At 47.6% G+C, this 18,832-nt stretch overlaps 1 protein-coding gene across 2 annotated transcripts in view; it reads left to right on the top strand.

Annotated features, from left to right (window-relative positions):
* Nucleotides 1-18,832, top strand: part of LOC119935023 (speckle type BTB/POZ protein) — an 80,164-nt gene that overhangs the window by 17,520 nt on the left and 43,812 nt on the right. Inside the window, exons 2-3 of one of the 2 annotated variants that reach the window (XM_038754645.1) lie at nucleotides 6,515-6,755; nucleotides 10,423-10,790. The gene's annotated coding sequence lies outside the window, so the exon portion shown is untranslated. The remainder of the gene's footprint in view (nucleotides 1-6,514; nucleotides 6,756-10,422; nucleotides 10,791-18,832) is intronic. The other variant, XM_038754648.1, reaches the window with a different exon arrangement.

An 18,832-nucleotide genomic window follows, 5' to 3' on the forward strand; every position in this document is an offset into this window, starting at 1 on the left:
GGCGATGAAGGATCAGCTGAGCCCGGGCTTTGGACAAAAACGTCTTTGGACTCTTTCCCCTTTGGCAGGCACGTTCCCCAAAGGGCAGGGAGAAGCAACAAGGCTTAATAATAATAATCATCATCATCAATCGTATTTATTGAGCGCTTACTGTGTGCAGAGCACTGTACTAAGCGCTTGGGAAGTCCAAGTTGGCAACACATAGAGACAGTCCCTACCCAACAGTGGGCTCACAGTCTAAAAGGGGGAGACAGAGAACAAAACCAAGCATATTAACAAAATAAAATAGAATAGATATGTACAAGCAAAATAAATAAATAGAGTAATAAATACGTACAAACATATATACATATATAATAATGGCATTTATTAATGCCATTTTTTATTTTATATTTTTTATATTTTTTATATATTTTATATTTTTAGACTGTGAGCCCACTGTTGGGTAGGGACTGTCTCTATATGTTGCCAATTTGTACTTCCGAAGCGCTTAGTACAGTGCTCTGCACATAGTAAGCGCTCAATAAATACGATTGATGATTTATTAAGCACTTACTATGTGCAAAACACTTTTGTGAGCGCTGGGGAGGTTACAAGGTGATCAGGTTGTCCCACGGGGGGCTCACAGTCTTCATCCCCATTTTCCAGATGAGGGAACTGAGGCCCAGAGAAGTGAAGTGACTGGCCCAAAGTCCCACAGCTGACAACTGGCGGAGCCGGGATTTGAACCCATGACCTCTGACTCCAAAGCCCGGGCTCTTTCCACTGAGCCACGCTGCTTCTCTGCCGCCGATCCCGAGTCTGCCACTTGTCTGTAGGGTGACCTTGGGCCAGTCACTTCACTTCTCAATGCCTCAGTTACTTCATCTGTAAAATGGGGATTGAGCCTGAGCCCCAAGTGCGAAAGGGACTGTGTCCAAACCTATTTGCTTTTATCCACCTTGGTGCTTAGTACAGTGCCTGGCACATAGTAAGCACTTAACAAATACCACAATTATTGTTATCATTATTATTATTATTATTATTGTTATTATCAGTTCCCTCATCTGGAAAATGGGGATTAAGACTGAGCCCCACGTGGGACAACCTGACTACCTTGTGTCTACCCCAGTGCTTAGAACAGTGCTTGGCACAGAGTAAGCGCTTAACAAATGCCATCATTATTAGGAGAAGCAGTGTGGCTCAGTGGAAAGAGCCTGGGCTTGGGAGTCAGAGGTCATAGGTTCTAATCCTGGCTTCGCTGCTTGTCAGCTGTGTGACCTTGGACAAGTCACTCGACTTCTCTGTTCCGCAGTTACCTCATCTGTAAAATGGGGAAGAAGAATGTGAGCCCCACGTGGGACAACCTGATAATCTTGTATCCTCCCCAGTTCTAGAACAGTGCTTGGCACTGTTATTATATTATATTATTATAATATATATATTATATTATTATTATTATAATGATAATAATAATGATGGTATTTGTTAAGCACTTACTATGTGCCAAGCACTGTTCTAAGCGCTGGGGTAGACACAAGGTAATCACGTTGTCCCAAATGGGACTCACAGTCTTAATCCCCATTTTCCAGATGAGGTAACAGGCACAGAGAAGTTAAGTGACTTGCCCAAAGTCACACAGCTGACAAGCGGCAGAGCCAGGATTAGAGCCCATGACCTCTGACTTCCAACCCCGGGCTCTTTCCACTAAGCCATGCTGCTTCTCTATCATTTTATTATTATTATTATTATTATTATTATTATTATTATTATTATTATTATTATTACTACCCTAAGGGAAAGATCCTGGGCCTAGGAGGCATGGGTCCTGTGTTTCAATCCCCGCTCTCTCCCTCTTGTCCGCACAGATTTCATTTTATTTTTGATGGCATTTATTAAGCGCTTACTATGTGCAAAGCACTGTTCTAAGCACTGAAACATATATACATATATACAAGTGCTGTGGAGAAGGGAAGGAGGTAAGATGCAGGGGGTGGAGAGGGGGACGAGAGGGAGTGCAAAGCACTGTTCTAAGCGCTGGGGAGGTTACAAGGTGATGAGGTTGTCCCATGGGGGGCTCACAATCTTAACCCCCATTTTACAGATGAGGTAACTGAGGCACAGGGAAGTGAAGTGACTTGCCCCAAATCACACAATGTCACACATATGACCTTGGTCGAGTCGCTTCACTTCTCTGGGCCTCAGCTTCCTCATCTGCAAAATGGGGATTCAATATAATAATAATAATAATGATGGCATTTATTAAGTGCTTACTATGTGCAAAGCACTGTTCTAAGTGCTGGGGAGGTTACAAGGTGATCAGGTTGTCCCACGGGGGGCTCACAGTCTTCATCTCCATTTTACAGATGAGGTCACTCCTACTGAGAGCTCACCTCCTCCAGGAGGCCTTCCCAGGCTGAGCCCCTTCCTTCCTCTCCCCCTCGTCCCCCTCTCCATCCCCCACACCTTACCTCCTTCCCTTCCCCACAGCACCTGTATATATGTATATATGTTGGTACATATTTATTACTCTATTTATTTTACTTGTACATATGTATTGTACTTATTTTGTTAGTATGTTTGGTTTTGTCCTCTGTCTCCCCCTTCTAGACTGTGAGCCCACTGTTGGGTAGGGACCGTCTCTATATGTTGCCAACTTGTACTTCCCAAGCGCTTAGTACAGTGCTCTGCACACAGTAAGCGCTCAATAAATACGATTGATTGATTGATTGATTGAGGCCCAGAGAAGTTAAGTGACTTGCCCAAAGTCACCCAGCTGACAATTGGCAGAGCTGGGATTTGAACCCATGACCTTTGACTCCAAAGCCAGGGCTCTTTCCACTGAGCCACGCTGCTAATATTAGTAATTATGGTACATAATAATAATAATAATAATTTTGGTATTTGTTAAGCACTTACTATGTGCAAAGCACTGTTCTAAGCGCTGGGAAGGATACAAAGTGATCAGTTTGTCCCATGTGGGGCTCACAATCTTAATCCCCATTTTACAGATGAGGTAACTGAGGCAAAGAGAAGTGAAGTGACTTGCCCAAAGTCACACAGCTGACAAGCGGCAGAGCTGGGATTTGAACCCGTGACCTCTGACTCCGAAGCCCGTGCCCTTTCCACTGAGCCACGCTGCTTTGTTGCTATAGTATACTCTCCCAAGCGCTTAGTACTGGGTTTTGCACTCAGTAAGCATTCAGTAAGTACGATTGATTGATTGATTGCGGAGGGTACAATACTACAGTAAACATCATCATCAATCGTATTTATTGAGCGCTTACTGTGTGCAGAGCACTGTACTAAGCGCTTGGGAAGTCCAAGCTGGCAACATATAGAGACAGTCCCCACCCAACAGTGGGCTCACAGTCTAAAAGGGGGAGACAGAGAACAAAACCAAACATACTAACAAAATAAAATAAATAGAATAGATATGCACAAGTAAAATAAATAAATAAATAAATAGAGTAATAAATCAATCGTATTTATTGAGCGCTTACTATGTGCAGAGCACTGTACTAAGCGCTTGGGAAGTACAAATTGGCAACACATAGAGACAGTCCCTACCCAACAGTGGGCTCACAGTCTAAAAGGGGGAGACAGAGAACAGAACCAAACATACCAACAAAATAAAATAAATAGGATAGAAATGTACAAGTAAAATAAATAAATGAATAAATACATAGAGTAATAAATATGTACAACCATATATACATATATACAGGTGCTGCGGGGAAGGGAAGGAGGTAAGACGGGGGTGGAGAGGGGGATGAGGGGGAGAGGAAAGAAGGGGCTCAGTGTGGGAAGGCCTCCTGGAGGAGGTGAGCTCTCAGCAGGGCCTTGAAGGGAGGAAGAGAGCGAGCTTGGCAGAGGGGCAGAGGGAGCAGGGCATTCCAGGCCCGGGGGAGGACGTGGGCCGGGGGTCGATGGCGGGACAGGCGAGAACGAGGCCTAACGGTGAGGAGATTAGCGGCGGAGGAGCGGAGGGTGCGGGGTGGGCTGGAGAAGGACAGAAGGGAGGGGAGGGAGGAGGGGGCCAGGGGATGGATGGATGGACAGCCTTGAAGCCCAGGCTGAGGAGTTTCTGCCTGATGCGCAGATTGATTGGGAGCCACTGGAGATTTTTGAGGAGGGGAGTAACATGCCCAGAGCGTTTCTGGACAAAGACAATCCGGGCAGCAGTGTGAAGTATGGATTGAAGTGGGGAGAGACACGAGGATGGGAGATCAGAGAGAAGGCTGGTGCAGTAGTTCAGACGGGATAGGATGAGAGCTTGAATGAGCAGGGTAGCGGTTGGGATGGAGAGGAAAGGGCGGATCTTGGCAATGTTGCGGAGCTGAAACCGGCAGGTTTTGGTGACGGCTTGGATGTGAGGGGTGAACGAGAGAGCGGAGTCGAGGATGACACCAAGGTTGCGGGCTTGTGAGACGGGAAGGATGGTAGTGCCGTCAACAGTGATGGGAAAGTCAGGGAGAGGGCAAGGTTTGGGTGGGAAGACAAGGAGTTCAGTCTTCGACATGTTGAGCTTTAGGTGGCGGGCAGACATCCAGATGGAGATGTCCTGAAGGCAGGAGGAGATGCGAGCCTGGAGGGAGGGGGAGAGAGCAGGGGCAGAGATGGAGATCTGGGTGTCATCAGACACATTCCCTGCCCACAACAAGCTTACAGTCTAGAGGGGAAGACAGACAGGAATGTAAACAAGAGAAGCAGCGTGGCAGTGGAAAGAGCCCGGGCTTTGGAGGCAGGGGTCATGGGTTCGAATTCCGGCTCTGCCAATTGTCAGCTATGTGACTTTGGGCAAGTCACTTAACTTCTCTGGGCCTCAGTTCCCTCATCTGTAAAATGGGGATTAAGACTGTGAGCCTCCCATGGGACAACCTGATCGCCTTGTAATCTCCCCAGCGCTTAGTACAGTGCTTTGCACATAGTAAGCGCTTAATAAATGTCATTATTATTATTATTATTATTATTATTGTTATCAGACAGTCTTCTAGACAGTGAGCCCACCTTCTAGACTGTGAGCCCACTGTTGGGTAGGGACCGTCTCTATGTGTTGCCAACTTGTGCTTCCCAAGCGCTTAGTACACTGCTCTGCACACAGTAACTGCTCAATAAATACGATTGAATTGATTAAAGGAATGACAGATCCCGGCATAAGTGCTGTGTGGGGCTGGAAGGGGGGGATGAATAAAGGGAGCGAGTCCGGGTGACACAGAAGGGAGCGGGAGAATATATATGCTATATATATGTTGCCATATGTTGTCATATATGTTGCCAACTTGTACTTCCCAAGCGCTTAGTACAGTGCTCTGCACACAGAAAGCGCTCAATAAATACGATTGATTGATTGATTGAGAAGAGGAAAGGAAATGAAGGCTTAGTCAGGGAAGGCCTCTTGGAGGAGACGGATCTTCTGTAAGGTGTCACTTCTCTGGGCCTCAATTTCCTCATCTATAAAATGGGGATTAAATTTGTGCTCCCCTTTAGGTTGTGAACCCCACATGGGGCATGGACTGTGTCCATCCCCTTTTTTTTAAATGGTATTCGTTAAGCGCTTACTGTGTGCCAGGCACCGTCCTGAGCGCTGGGGCAGATACGAGCGGATCCCCCGGAAAGTGCTAATAAACTGATTAACTTGTATCTACCCAGCATTTAGAACAGTGCTTGACCGATTGTCTGGTCTTTCACTGTCTATAAAATGGGGATTAAATGCGTGCTCCCCTTTAGGCTGTGAACCCCACATGAGGCATGGACCGTGTCCGTCCCCCTTTTTTTTAATGGTATTTGTTAAGCGCTTACTGTGTGCCAGGCACCATCCTAAGCGCTGGGGCAGATATGAGCTGATCCCCTGGAAAGTGCTAGTAAACTGATTAACTTGTATCTACCCAGCATTTAGGACAGTGCTTGACCAATTTCTGGTCTTTCACTGTCTATAAAATGGGGATTAAATGTCCGTCCCCTTTTTTTAATGGTATTTGTTAAGCGCTTACTGTGTGCCAGGCACCGTCCTATGCGCTGGGGCAGATACGAGCGGATCCCCTGGAACGTGCTAATAAACTGATTAACTTGTATCTACCCAGCATTTAGAACAGTGCTTGACCAATTGTCCGGTCTTTCACTGTCTATAAAATGGGGATTAAATGCGTGCTCCCCTTTAGGCCGTGAACCCCACATGAGGCATGGACCGTGTCCGTCCCCTTTTTTTTTAATGGTATTTGTTAAGCGCTTACTGTGTGCTAGTCCTAAGCGCTGGAGCGAGCGAATCCCTTGGAAAGTGCTAATAAACTGATTAACCTGTATCTACCCTGCATTTAGAACAGTGCTTGACCAATTGTCCGGTCTTTCACTGTCTATAAAATGGGGATTAAATGCGTGCTCCCCTTTAGGCTGTGAACCCCACATCCGTCCCCCTTTTTTTTAATGGTATTTGTTGAGCGCTTACTGTGTGCCAGGCACCGTCCTAAGCGCTGGGACAGATACGAGCGAATCCCCCGGAATGTGCTACTAAACTGATTAACTTGTATCTACCCAGCATTTAGAGCAGTGCTTGACCAATTGTCTCGTCTCTCGCTGTCGAGTCGTCGCCGACCCGTAGTGACTCCACGGACACGTCTCTCCCAGAGCGCCCCGTCTCCACCCGCCGCCGTTCTGGCAGCAGATCCGTAGATTTTTCTCGGTAAAAATCCGGAAACGTTTGACCACTGCCGCCTTCCGTGCAGTCAACTGGAGTCTCCGGCCTCGACCGTCTCCCGCGCCGCTGCTGCCCAGCACGGGTGAGTTTTGCGTTGCCGCGGATTGCCCGCCGCTCGCTAGAAACTGGCCAAGCTAGGAATGGGATGGACAGGCCTCTGCTTCACTCTCCCTCCCGCCGGGACTGGTAATAATAATGATAAAAGTGATGGTGTTTGTTAAGCGCTTACTATGTGCCCAGCACCGTTCTAAGCGCTGGGCGGGGGATACAAGATGATCAGGTTGTCCCACGTGGGGCTCACAGTCTTCATCCCCATTTGACAGATGAGGTAACTGAGGCTCAGACAATCAATCAATCAATCGTATTTATTGAGCGCTTACTGTGTGCAGAGCACTGTACTAAGCGCTTGGGAAGTCCAAGTTGGCAACATATAGAGACAGTCCCTACCCAACAGTGGGCTCACAGTCTCAAAGGGGGAGACAGAGAACAAAACCAAACATACTAACAAAATAAAATAAATAGAATAGATATGTACAAGTAAAATAAATAAATAGAGTAATAAATATGTACAAACATATATACATATATACAGGTGCTGTGGGGAAGGGAAGGAGGTAAGATGGGGGGATGGGGAGGGGGACGGGGGGGGTGAAGTGACTTGCCCAAGGTCACACGGCAGACATGTGGCAGAGCCGGGATTCGAACCCATGACCTCTGACTCCAAAGCCCATGCTCTTTCCACTGAGCCATGCGGCTTCTCTGAAGCAGAGGTGGAGGACTGGAAACTCTCCAGCTACCATCCTGAATTCATTCAATCAGTATTTGAGCGCTTACTGTGTGCAGAGCACTGTACTAAGCGCTTGAATAAGCACTTAATCAGTTAATAGTATTTATTGAGCGCTCGTTCTACTACACTCCATGTGCCCCCTCCTCTAATGATTGAAACTTTGAGCCCCACGTGGGACAGATATCCAACCCAGCGCTTAGTACAGTGCCTGGACCATTTTAAGCACCTAACAAATGCCACAATAATTATTATTATTATTGTTATTGTTAATAACTCAGTGGAAAGAGCATGGGCTGTGGAGTCAGAGGTCATGGGTTTGAATTCCGGCTCTGCCACATGTCTGCTGTGTGACCTTGGGCAAGTCACTTAACTGCTCTGAGCCTCAGTTACCTCATTTGTCAAATGGGGATGAAGACTGTGAGCCCCATGTGGGACAACCCGATCACCTTGTATCCCCCTCAGTGCTTAGAACAGTGCGTGGCATAGTAATAAATAATTAATAATTAATAATAATAAATTAATTATTAATTAATAATTATTTGATTCCACTAAGCCACGAGAAGCAGCATGCATATTTATTATTGTGCATATTTATTACTCTATTTATTTATTTTACTTGTACATATCTATTCTATTTATTTTATTTTGTTAGTATGTTTGGTTTTGTTCTCTGTCTCCCCCTTTTAGACTGTGAGCCCACTGTTGGGTAGGGATTGTCTCTATATGTTGCCAACTTGTACTTCCCAAGCGCTTAGTACAGTGCTCTGCACACAGTAAGCGCTCAATAAATACGATTGATGATGATGATGATGATTAATATTATTATTATCAATAATAATAATAATAATAACACCAGCCTACTGAGTAGCCCATGGTCTCCCCTGTCCCGCCGCTGACCCCTCACCCAGATTATTTATATGGTATTGTCTTCCTTGTACTCTCCCAAGCACTTCGTTCAGTGCTCTGCACACAGTAACCGTTCAGTAAATTCATTCGTTCATTCAATTATATTTATTGAGTGCTTTCTGTGTGCAGAGCACTGTACTAAGCGCTTGGGAAGTCCAAATCGGCAGCATATAGAGACGGTCCCTACCCAACAACGGGCTCACGGTCGAGAGGGGGGAGACAGGCAACAAAACAAGTGGACAGGTGTCAATACCACTGATTGATTGAGATTGGAAGCCTTCACGGAGCTCAAGTATTTCTGTAGAAAATGACACACACCCACACCCCGTCCCCCCGAAAAACACCCTCAAATTTCTTTTGGCCAAGTCGCCAATCCGATTATTTTTCGGAATCCCAGGTTGGCCTCCACAGGGCGGGCAGGCCCCCAAATTCCCATTTGTTTTTAATGATGGGTGTCGGAGTTCCTGGAAGCCCCTGGACTCACTCTGGTTGTGCTTCCCGCCTCAGGGGAGGAGGGAAGGTGGGGGCTCCCCCGGCTATGACTCCGTGATTAATAGTTGGGGTATTTAAGGGCTGACTATGGGGTAAGTACCAGACTAAGTGCCAGGCTCTAGTCCTCTAGACTGTGAGCTCGCTGTGGGCAGGGATGTCTGTTTGTTGCTATACTGTCCTCTCCCAAGCGCTTAGTACCGTGCTTTGCACACAGTAAGCACTCAGTAAATCCGATTGAACGATTACCCTGCACCGTGTCATAGGCGCTAGAGCAGGGACCTGGGAGCTAGAGGGTCATGGGTTCTAATCCCGGCTCCTCCCCTTGTCAGCTGGGTGACCCTGGGCAAGTCGCTTGACTTCTTGTAGCCTCAGTTACCCCATCTGGAAAAAAATGGGGATAAGAGTGTGAGCTCCCTGTGGGAATGGGAATGTCTCTAACCTGATTAACAGGTATCAACCCCAGTGCTTAGAACAGTGCTTGGCACACAGTAAGAGCTTAACAAGAACCAGAATTATTGTTGTTGTTTATTTTGTTAATATGTATTGTTTTGTTGTCTGTCTCCCCCTTCTAGACTGTAAGCCCGCTATTGGGTAGGGACCGTCTCTATATGTTACCAACCTGTACTTCCCAAGCGCTTAGTACAGTGCTCTGCACACAGTAAGCGCTCAGTAAATACGATTGAATGAATGAATGATTGAATGACTGCATGTCCCACATGGGGGCTTCAGTTTTAATCCCCACTTCACAGGTGAGGGAAGTGAGGCCCAGAGAAGGGAAGCGACTCGTCCAAGGTCGCACAGCAGACGAGTGGTGGAGCCGGGATTAGAACCCAGGTCCTTCTGACCGCCGGGCCCGGGCTCCATCATCATCATCATCATCAATCGTATTTATTGAGCGCTTACTATGTGCAGAGCACTGGACTAAGCGCTTGGGAAGTACAAATTGGCAACATATAGAGACAGTCCCTACCCAACAGTGGGCTCACAGTCTAGAAGAGGGAGGCAGAGAACAAAACCAAACATACTAACAAAATAAAATAAATAGAATAGATATGTACAAATAAATTAAATAAATAGAGTAAAAAAATATGTACAAACATATATACATATATACAGGTGCTGTGGGGAAGGGAGGGAGGTAAGATGGGGGGATGGAGAGGGGGACGAGGGGGAGAGGAAGGAAGGGGCTCAGTCTGGGAAGGCCTCCTGGAGGAGGTGAGCTCTCAGCAGGGCCTTGAAGGGAGGAAGAGAGCTAGCTTGGCGGATGGGTGGAGGGAGGGCATTCCAGGCCCTCCATCCGCTAAGCCACGTTGCTTCGACGGAGGAACGGAGGCCCCGAGAAGGGAAGTGACCTGCCCCTCGCCCCCGGTCATAGGACTCTCTCCAGCCAATCTGAGGATGACATAATGTGACATAATAATAGTTTAGGTCTCCATCGGAGCAACCCACCCAAACCACCCCCACCTTGCCCAGTTGGCTGTCCATCCCAACAGCCGGCGGAGCGCTCGGACGTCGAGCCTGGCGATCTGGCGTTTAGCCCCTGCCCCCTTCTCTCACCCCATAGCCCCGGTGACCTCCCCCCGACCCCCCGAGTCCGAGCGGAGAGCGCCGGACACCCCAAGGAGCGGCCAGCTGGGCCGCCGCACCCCAAGAATTTGGGCCGGGCCCACCGCCTTCCGGATCTGCTCCCACCCAAATCCCCGGCCGGCGGGGGCCAGAGGCGGATTTCTTCGGAATCCACCAGAGCCGGCCAGAAGCGGGAGGCGGACGGTTGTGTTCATTCGTTCAGCCGTTCGGTTATTCTCTCCCCGCCCGAGGGAGCCTCCCCGATCGTGTGCCAGGACTTAGGTCAGTCACTGCCGCTCTCCGGACGACCCCTTCTCACACGTTTCTGGGCGGAACCGGGGTCTCCCATCCGCTTGCCGTAATTAGGTAAGGTTTCTTCAGACGGCACGGAATAACGGTATTGGGAAATTCATTTATTCAGCCGTATTAATTGAGCGCTGACTGTGTGCAGAGCCCTTGGGAGAATACGATGCAACAATAAACGGACACGTTCCCTGCCCCAGTGAGCTCACAGCGTAGAGGGTGGGAGACAGGTATTAATAGAAATAAATAAATGACAGTTATGAACATAAAGGGGGTGGGGTGGGGGATGAATAAAGGGAGCGAGTCAGGGCGATGCAGAAGGGAATGAGAGAAGGGGAAAGGAGGCCTTGGTCTGGGAAGGCTTCTAGGACGAGGTGGGCCTTCAATGAGGCTTTGAAGTGAGAGAGAGGAATTGTCCGTGGGATTTGAGGAAGGAGGGCATTCCAGGCCAAAGGCAGGATGTGGGCCAGGTGGAGTCCCATGTTCAGAGAGGATAAGAATTGTTTCTTTTAATGGTATTTGTTAAGCGCCACTAACTGGCAGCTTGAGCGAATGGGGGAGACCTAAGCTCCCGATGGAAAATGAAGGCTGCCTTTTTTTTTTTATCAATCAGTGATTTTGGTTGAGCACTTACCGTGTGCAGAGCACTGTGCTAAGCGCCTGGGAAAGCCCAGTACAGTAGAGTCGATAGGCCCGTTCCCTGCCCACGATATGCCGGCATTCTAGCTTCCTTGTAGTATGAAGTGTGTGTGTGTGTCCGTAGTTCAGAGAAGCAGCGTGGCTCAGTGGAAAGAGCCCGGGCTTTGGAGTCGGAGGTCATGGGTTCAAATCCCGGCTCCGCCAATTGTCGGCTATGTGACTTTGGGCAAGTCACTTCTCTGGGCCTCAGTTCCCTCATCTGTAAAATGGGGATGAAGACTGTGAGCCCCACGTGGGACAACGTGATCACCTTATATCCCCCCCAGTGCTTAGAACAGTGCTTTGTACATAGTAAGCACTTAACAAATACCATTATTATTATTATTATTGGGTAGAGTAGGTGCCTGGGAGTTAGAAGGACCTGGACCTCTGCCACGTGTCTGCTTGGTGACCTTGGGCAAGTCACTTCACTTCTCTGTGCCTCAGTCACCTCATCTGTAAAATGGGGATGAAGACTCCGAGCCCCATGTGGGACAGGGACCGTGTCCAACTTGATTATCTTGAATCTACTCCAGGGCTTAGAACCGTGCTTGGCACACCAGTGAGCACTTAACAAGTACTGTCATCATATCGTCATCGTCATCATCGTTATTATTATTATTTGCGGGGCGGCACTGTGGGGACAGCAGATTCATGGAAGCGACAGATTCTTTAGTGATTCACTGAGCCGTGTCCTGCGTTGAAGCAGTTGTGAAGCCGGAAAACGTTTAGGAAGATTTTAGTGGGTTGTTTTTTTTTGTGTGTGTGTGCAACGCGAGGAACAATTAAGAGTATGTAATGAGCACGGACTCTGTGCAGAGCACTGCGCTTAGCACTTGGGACGGTACAGAAGATCCCTGCCGTCGGGAAGCCTCCAGTCACACAGAAGGCAAGCGCTGGAGCTGGGATGAGAACCCAGCTCCCCCGACTCCCAGGCGTAGGCTATATCCACTAGGCCATGCTCATTCTATTTTGACTTTATTACTAATACTAATAATCAATCAATCAATCGTATTGAGCGCTTACTGTGTGCAGAGCACTGTACTAGCGCTTGGGAAGTACAAGTTGGCACATAGTCCCTACCCAACAGTGGGCTCACAGTCTAAAAGGGGGAGAGAACAAAACCAAACATACTAACAAAATAAAATAAATAGAATAGTTATGTACAAGTAAAATAAATAGAGTAATAAATATGTACAAACGTATATACATATATACAGGTGCTTTGGGGAAGGGAAGGAGGTAAGATGGGGGATGGAGAGGGGGACGAGGGAGAGAGGAAGGAAGGGGCTCAGTCTGGGAAGGCCTCCTGGAGGAGGTGAGCTCTCAGTAATATAATACTAATAATAATTGTGGAGTTTGTCAAGCGCTTACTATGTCCCAGGCACTATACTAAGCGCTGAGGTGGATACATGCAAAATTGAGATGGACTCAGCCCCTGCCCCACATGGGGTTCACGGTCTCAGTCCCCCTTTTCCCAATGAGGTAACTGAGGCCCGGAGAAACGACGAGATTTGCCCAAGGTCACACAGCAGATGAGTGACATATCTATTCTATTTTATTTTGCTAGTATGTTTGGTTTTGTTCTCTGTCTCCCCCTTCTAGACTGTTGGGTAGGGACTGTCTCTATATGTTGCCAACTTGTACTTCTCAAGCGCTTAGTACAGTGCTCTGCACAAAGTAAGTGCTCAATAAATACGATTGATTGATTGATTGAGTGGCGGAGCCTGGATTAGAGCCCCTGACCTTCTGACTCCCGGGCCCGGGCTCTGCCCACTGTGCCCTGCCGCTTCGGTTTAAGAAATAAATGGAATAACCGGCGAGGAGCCGAGTTTGGTAGCAGCTGATCCAGTGAGGGAAAGCGGGAAGGAGGCTGAGAGTGGTGAGAGATGTTGGGAAAGTTGGCGGAGGGAGCGGGGACGAGGAGACGTAAGAGGGGGAAATGTTGAAATCAGAAAATTGGAGAGGAAATCTCAGCGAGACCAAAAGAAGTAAAAATAGAATTAAGTCTGCGAGGTGCCCGCCTTTCCGAAATACTTGGGGTTCCCACGATGCAGATTCAGAAAGTTTGGTCCGGGGATGAGAGGGAAAGGAAAGGATACACATCTCTTTGGGTGAGAATGAGGGAGGGGAGGAGAAGAAGAAGAAATGCCATCATCTGGTTTACCCCCACAACCGTTTTTTTGTTTCAGTTTGAGGTCCCGGAGCTGATAACATTCTTTCGGTTAAGATTTATTTCCTCATTGTCTAGTTGTTGGGCAGGATTGCTGGTGGAAAACCCTACCCCCTTGCCCGGCGTGGTTTTCTAGTTCAAGCTTCAGGGCAAGTCCACTCTGCCTGATGTTGTAACGATAAGGATAATAATAATAATAATAGTGGCATTTCTTAAGCGCTTACTGTACTAAACGCTGGGGTCACTACAAGCAAATTGAGTTGGACACAGTCCCTGTCCCACCGGGGACTCAATCCCCATTTAATAATAACAATAATAATAGTGGTATTTGTTAAGCACTTACTATGTGCCAACCGCTGTTCTAAGCGCTGGGGTAAAAACAAGGTAATCAGGTTGTCCCACGTGAGGCTCACAGTCTTAATCCCCATTTTACAGATGAGGGAACTGAGGCTCTATTTATTTATTTATTACTCTATATTTATTTATTACTCTATTTTACTTGTACATATCTATCCTATTTATTTTATTTTGTTAGTATGTTTGGTTTTGTTCATTCATTCATTCAATCGTATTTATTCTCTGCCTCCCCCTTTTAGACTGTGAGCCCATTGTTGGGTAGGGACTGTCTCTATATGTTGCCAACTTGTACTTCCCAAGCACTTAGTACAGTGCTTTGCACACAGTAAGCGCTCAATAAATACAATTGATTGATTGAAGTGACTTGCCCGGTCACACAGCGCACAAGTGGCAGAGCCGGGATTAGAACCCACGACCTCTGGCTCCCAAGCCCGGGCTCTTTCCACTGAGCCCCGCTGCTTCATTTGACGGAAGAGGCCCAGGGAAGTGAAGGGACTTGTCCAAGGTCACACGGCAGACAAGTGGTGGAGGTGGGATGAGAACCCACGACCTTCTAAGTGCCAGGCCCGGGCTCTGTCTGCGACACCCATGGCCAGGGGATGGCGAGGGTGGGAGGAAGTCCTCAGGGTCCCCTGGTGTTGAGGTGGGCGAACCTGTCCTTGGGGAGGGGACGTTTCCCCCCTCCTCAAGAAACTCCAGTGGTTGCCCAGCCACCTTGGCATGACGCAAAAACTCCTCCCGCACCCTCCGCTCCTCCGCTGCTAATCTCCTCACCGTTAGGCCTCGTTCTCGCCCGTCCTGCCGTCGATCCCCGGCCCACGTCCTCCCCCGGGCCTGAAATGCCCCCAATCCCTCTGCCCCTCCGCCAAGCTAGCTCTCTTCCTCCCTTCAAGGCCCTGCTGAGAGCTCACCTCCTCCAGGAGGCCTTCTCAGACTGAGCCCCTTCCTTCCTTTCCCCCTTGTCCCCCTCTCCATCCCCCCCATCTTACCTCCTTCCCTTCCCCACAGCACCTGTATATATGTATATATGTTTGTACATATTTATTACTCTATTTTACTTGTACATATCTATTCTATTTATTTTATTTTGTTAGTATGTTTGGTTTTGTTCTCTGTCTCCCCGTTTTAGACTGTGAGCCCACTGTTGGGTAGGGACTGTCTCTATATGTTGCCAATTTGTACTTCCCAAGCACTTAGTACAGTGCTCTGCACATAGTAAGGGCTCAATAAATACAATTGATGATGATGATGAAGGCCCTACTGAGAGCTCACCTCCTCCAGGAGGCCTTCCCAGACTGAGCCCCTTCCTTCCTCTCCCCTTCGTCCCCCTCTCCATCCCCCCCATCTTACCTCCTTCCCTTCCCCACAGTACCTGTATATATGTATATATGTTTGTACATATTTATTACTCTATTTTACTTGTACATATCTATTCTATTTATTTTGTTTTGTTAGTATGTTTGGTTTTGTTCTCTGTCTCCCCCTTTTAGACTGTGAGCCCAATGTTGGGTAGGGACTGTCTCTATATGTTGCCAATTTGTACTTCCCAAGCGCTTAGTACAGTGCTCTGCACATAGTAAGCGCTCAATAAATACGATTGATGATGATGATGAAGGCCCTACTGAGAGCTCACCTCCTCCAGGAAGCCTTCCTACACTCAGCCCCTTCCTTCCTCTCCCCCTCGTCCCCCTCTCCATCCCCCTCATCTTACCTCCTCCCCTTCCCCACAGCACCTGTCTATATGTATATCATCATCATCATCATCATCAATCGTATTTATTGAGCGCTTACTATGTGCAGAGCACTGTATATCTGTTTGTACATATTTATTACTCTATTTTACTTGTACATATCTATCCTATTTATTTTATTTTGTTAGTATGTTTGGTTTTGTTCTCTGTCTCCCCCTTTTAGACTGTGAGCCCACTGTTGGTTAGGGACTGTCTCTATACGTTGCCAACTTGGACTTCCCAAGCGCTTAGTACAGTGCTCTGCATACAGTAAGTGCTCAATAAATACGATTGATTGATTGATTGTCGGTAGTGACCCTTTGAGCGGGGAGGCTCAGGAGGGGAGGAGAAGCAGTAGCAGGTCCCTCATGGCTCCACTCCCGGAGAGGCTGCTGGGACCCGGGGTTCCCCAGGGCTGTTGCCACGGTGACAGGAGACCGTTTCCTCACCTCTGACCTTTTGGATTTTGTCCCCATCCCGCCCCCTTTCCGCCAGTCTCCTGACTCGGAAGAGGGGCTCTTTGGAGTCATTTTCTCGGACTATTTATTTTATTTTGTTAGTACGTTTGGTTTTGTTCTCTGTCTCCCCCGTCTAGACTGTGAGCCCGCTGTTGGGTAGGGACTGTCTCTAGATGTTGCCAACTTGGACTTCCCAAGCGCTTAGTCCAGTGCTCTGCACACAGTAAGCGGTCAATAAATACGATTGATTGATTGATTGATTGATTCAGAGCTGTCTGTCCCCTCGCCCCCTCCTACCTCACCTCCCTTCTCTCCTTGTCCATCGCAGCCCGCACCCTCCGCTCCTCTGCCGCTGCTCACCTCCTCACCGGGCCTCGTTCTCGCCTGTCCCGCCATCGACCCCTGGCCCACGTTTCAAAGCCTTATCAAAGGCCCATCTCCTCCAAGCCCACCCCTGCAGCATTTATGTCCAGATCTGGCATTTATTTATTTCTACTAATGCCATTCTCCCCCTCTGATAATAATGCTGGTATTTGTTAAGCGCTTACTATGTGCCAAGCACTGTTCTAAGTGCTGGGGTAATAATAATAATGATGGTATTTGTTAAGCGCTTACTATGTGCCAAGCACTGTTCTAAGCACTGGGGTAGTAATAATGATGATGGTATTTGTTAAGAGCTTACTGAACCCCTCCATTTTCTCTTCTCCCACTCCCTTCTGTGTCGCCCTGATTTGCTCCCTTGGTTCATGTCCCCTCCCACCCCTACAGCATTTATGTCCAGATCTGGCATTTATTTATTTCTACTAATGCCATTCTCCCCCTCTGATAATAATGCTGGTATTTGTTAAGCGCTTACTATGTGCCAAGCACTGTTCTAAGTGCTGGGGTAACAATAATAATAATAATAATGATGGAATTTGTTAAGCGCTTACTATGTGCCAAGCACTGTTCTAAACACTGGGGTAATAATAATAATGATGATGATGGTATTTGTTAAGAGCTTACTGAACCCCTCCATTTTCTCTTCTCCCACTCCCTCTGTGTCGCCCTGATTTGCTCCCTTGGTTCATGTCCCCTCCCACCCCTACAGCATTTATGTCCAGATCTGTCATTTATTTATTTCTACTAACGCCATTCTCCCCCCCCCTAATAATAATGTTGGTATTTGTTGAGAGCTTACTATGTGCCAAGCACTGTTTTAAGCGCTGGGGTAGATATAAGGTGATCGGGTTGTCCCACGTGGGGCTCACGGTCTTAATCCCCCATTTTACAGATGAGGTCACTGAGGCCCAGAGAAGTGAAGTGACTTGCCCAAAGTCACACAGCTGACAGTTGGCAGAGCCGGGATTTGAACCCATGACCTCTGACTCCAAAGCCCAGGCTCTTTCCACTGAGCCACGCTGCTTCTCCAGAAGACTGGAGACTCTAGACTGGAAGCTCTTTGTGGGCAGGGAACGTGTCTGTTCAAGGTCGTATTGAACGCTCCCAAGTGCGTAGTACAGTACTCTGCACACAGTAAGCAGACTTTTAGACTGTGAGCCCACTGTTGGGTAGGGACCGTCTCTAGATGTTGCCAACTTGGACTTCCCAAGCGCTTAGTACAGTGCTCTGCACACAGTGAGCGCTCAATAAATACGATTGATTGATTGATAGTAAGTACTCGATAAGTGGCTAGAGCCCAGGCCTCGGAGTCAGAAGGTCACGGTTTCCCATCCCGGCTCCACCACTCGTCTGCCGTGTGACCTTGGGCAAGCCACTTCACTTCTCTGGGCCTCAGTTCCCTCATTTGTAAAATGGGGATGGAGACTGTGAACCCCATGTGGGACGGGGACTGTGTCCAACCTGATTTTGCTTGTAATAATGATGGTATTTGATAAGCGCTTACTCCGTGCCAAGCACTGTTCTAAGTGCTGGGGTAGTAATAATAATAATGATGGTATTTGTTAAGCGCTTAGTGTGTGCCAAGCACTGTTTGAAGTGCTGGGGTAATAATAATAATAATGATGATGGTATTTGTTAAGTGCTTACTGTGTGCCGAGCACTGTTCTAAGCACTGGGGTAATAATAATAATGATGAGATGGTATTTGTTAAGCGCTTACTATAGAAGCAGCGTGGCTCAGTGGGAAGAGCACGGGCTTTGGAGTCAGAGGTCATGGGTTCGAATTCCGACTCCACCACGTCTACTGTGTGACCTTGGGCAAGTCACTTAACTTCTCTGGGCCTCAGTTACCTCATCTGTAAAATGGGGATTAAGACTGTGAGCCCCACGTGGGACAACCTGATCACCCTGTATCCTCCCCAGCGCTTAGAACAGTGCTTTGCACACAGTAAGTGCTTAACAAATGCCAATTATTATTATTATTATTATTATTATTATTATTATTATTATTAAATGCCGAGCACTGTTCTAAGTGCTGGGGTAGTAATAATAATAATAATGGTATTTGTTAAGCGCTTACTATTGCCAAGCACTGTTCTAAGTACTGGGGTAATAATAATAATCATAATGATGGTATTTGTTAAGCGCTTACTGTATGCCGAGCACTGTTCTAAGCGCTGGGGTAATAATAATAATAATGATGATGGTATTTGTTAAGAGCTTACTATATGCCGAGCACTGTTCTAAGCCCTTGGGTAGTAATAATAATAATGATGGTATTTGTTAAGCGCTTACTATGTGCCAAGCACTGTTCTAAGTACTGAGGTAA

This window comes from Tachyglossus aculeatus, chromosome 11 (assembly GCF_015852505.1).
Source record: "Tachyglossus aculeatus isolate mTacAcu1 chromosome 11, mTacAcu1.pri, whole genome shotgun sequence".
Classification (NCBI taxonomy): Eukaryota; Metazoa; Chordata; class Mammalia; order Monotremata; family Tachyglossidae; genus Tachyglossus; species Tachyglossus aculeatus.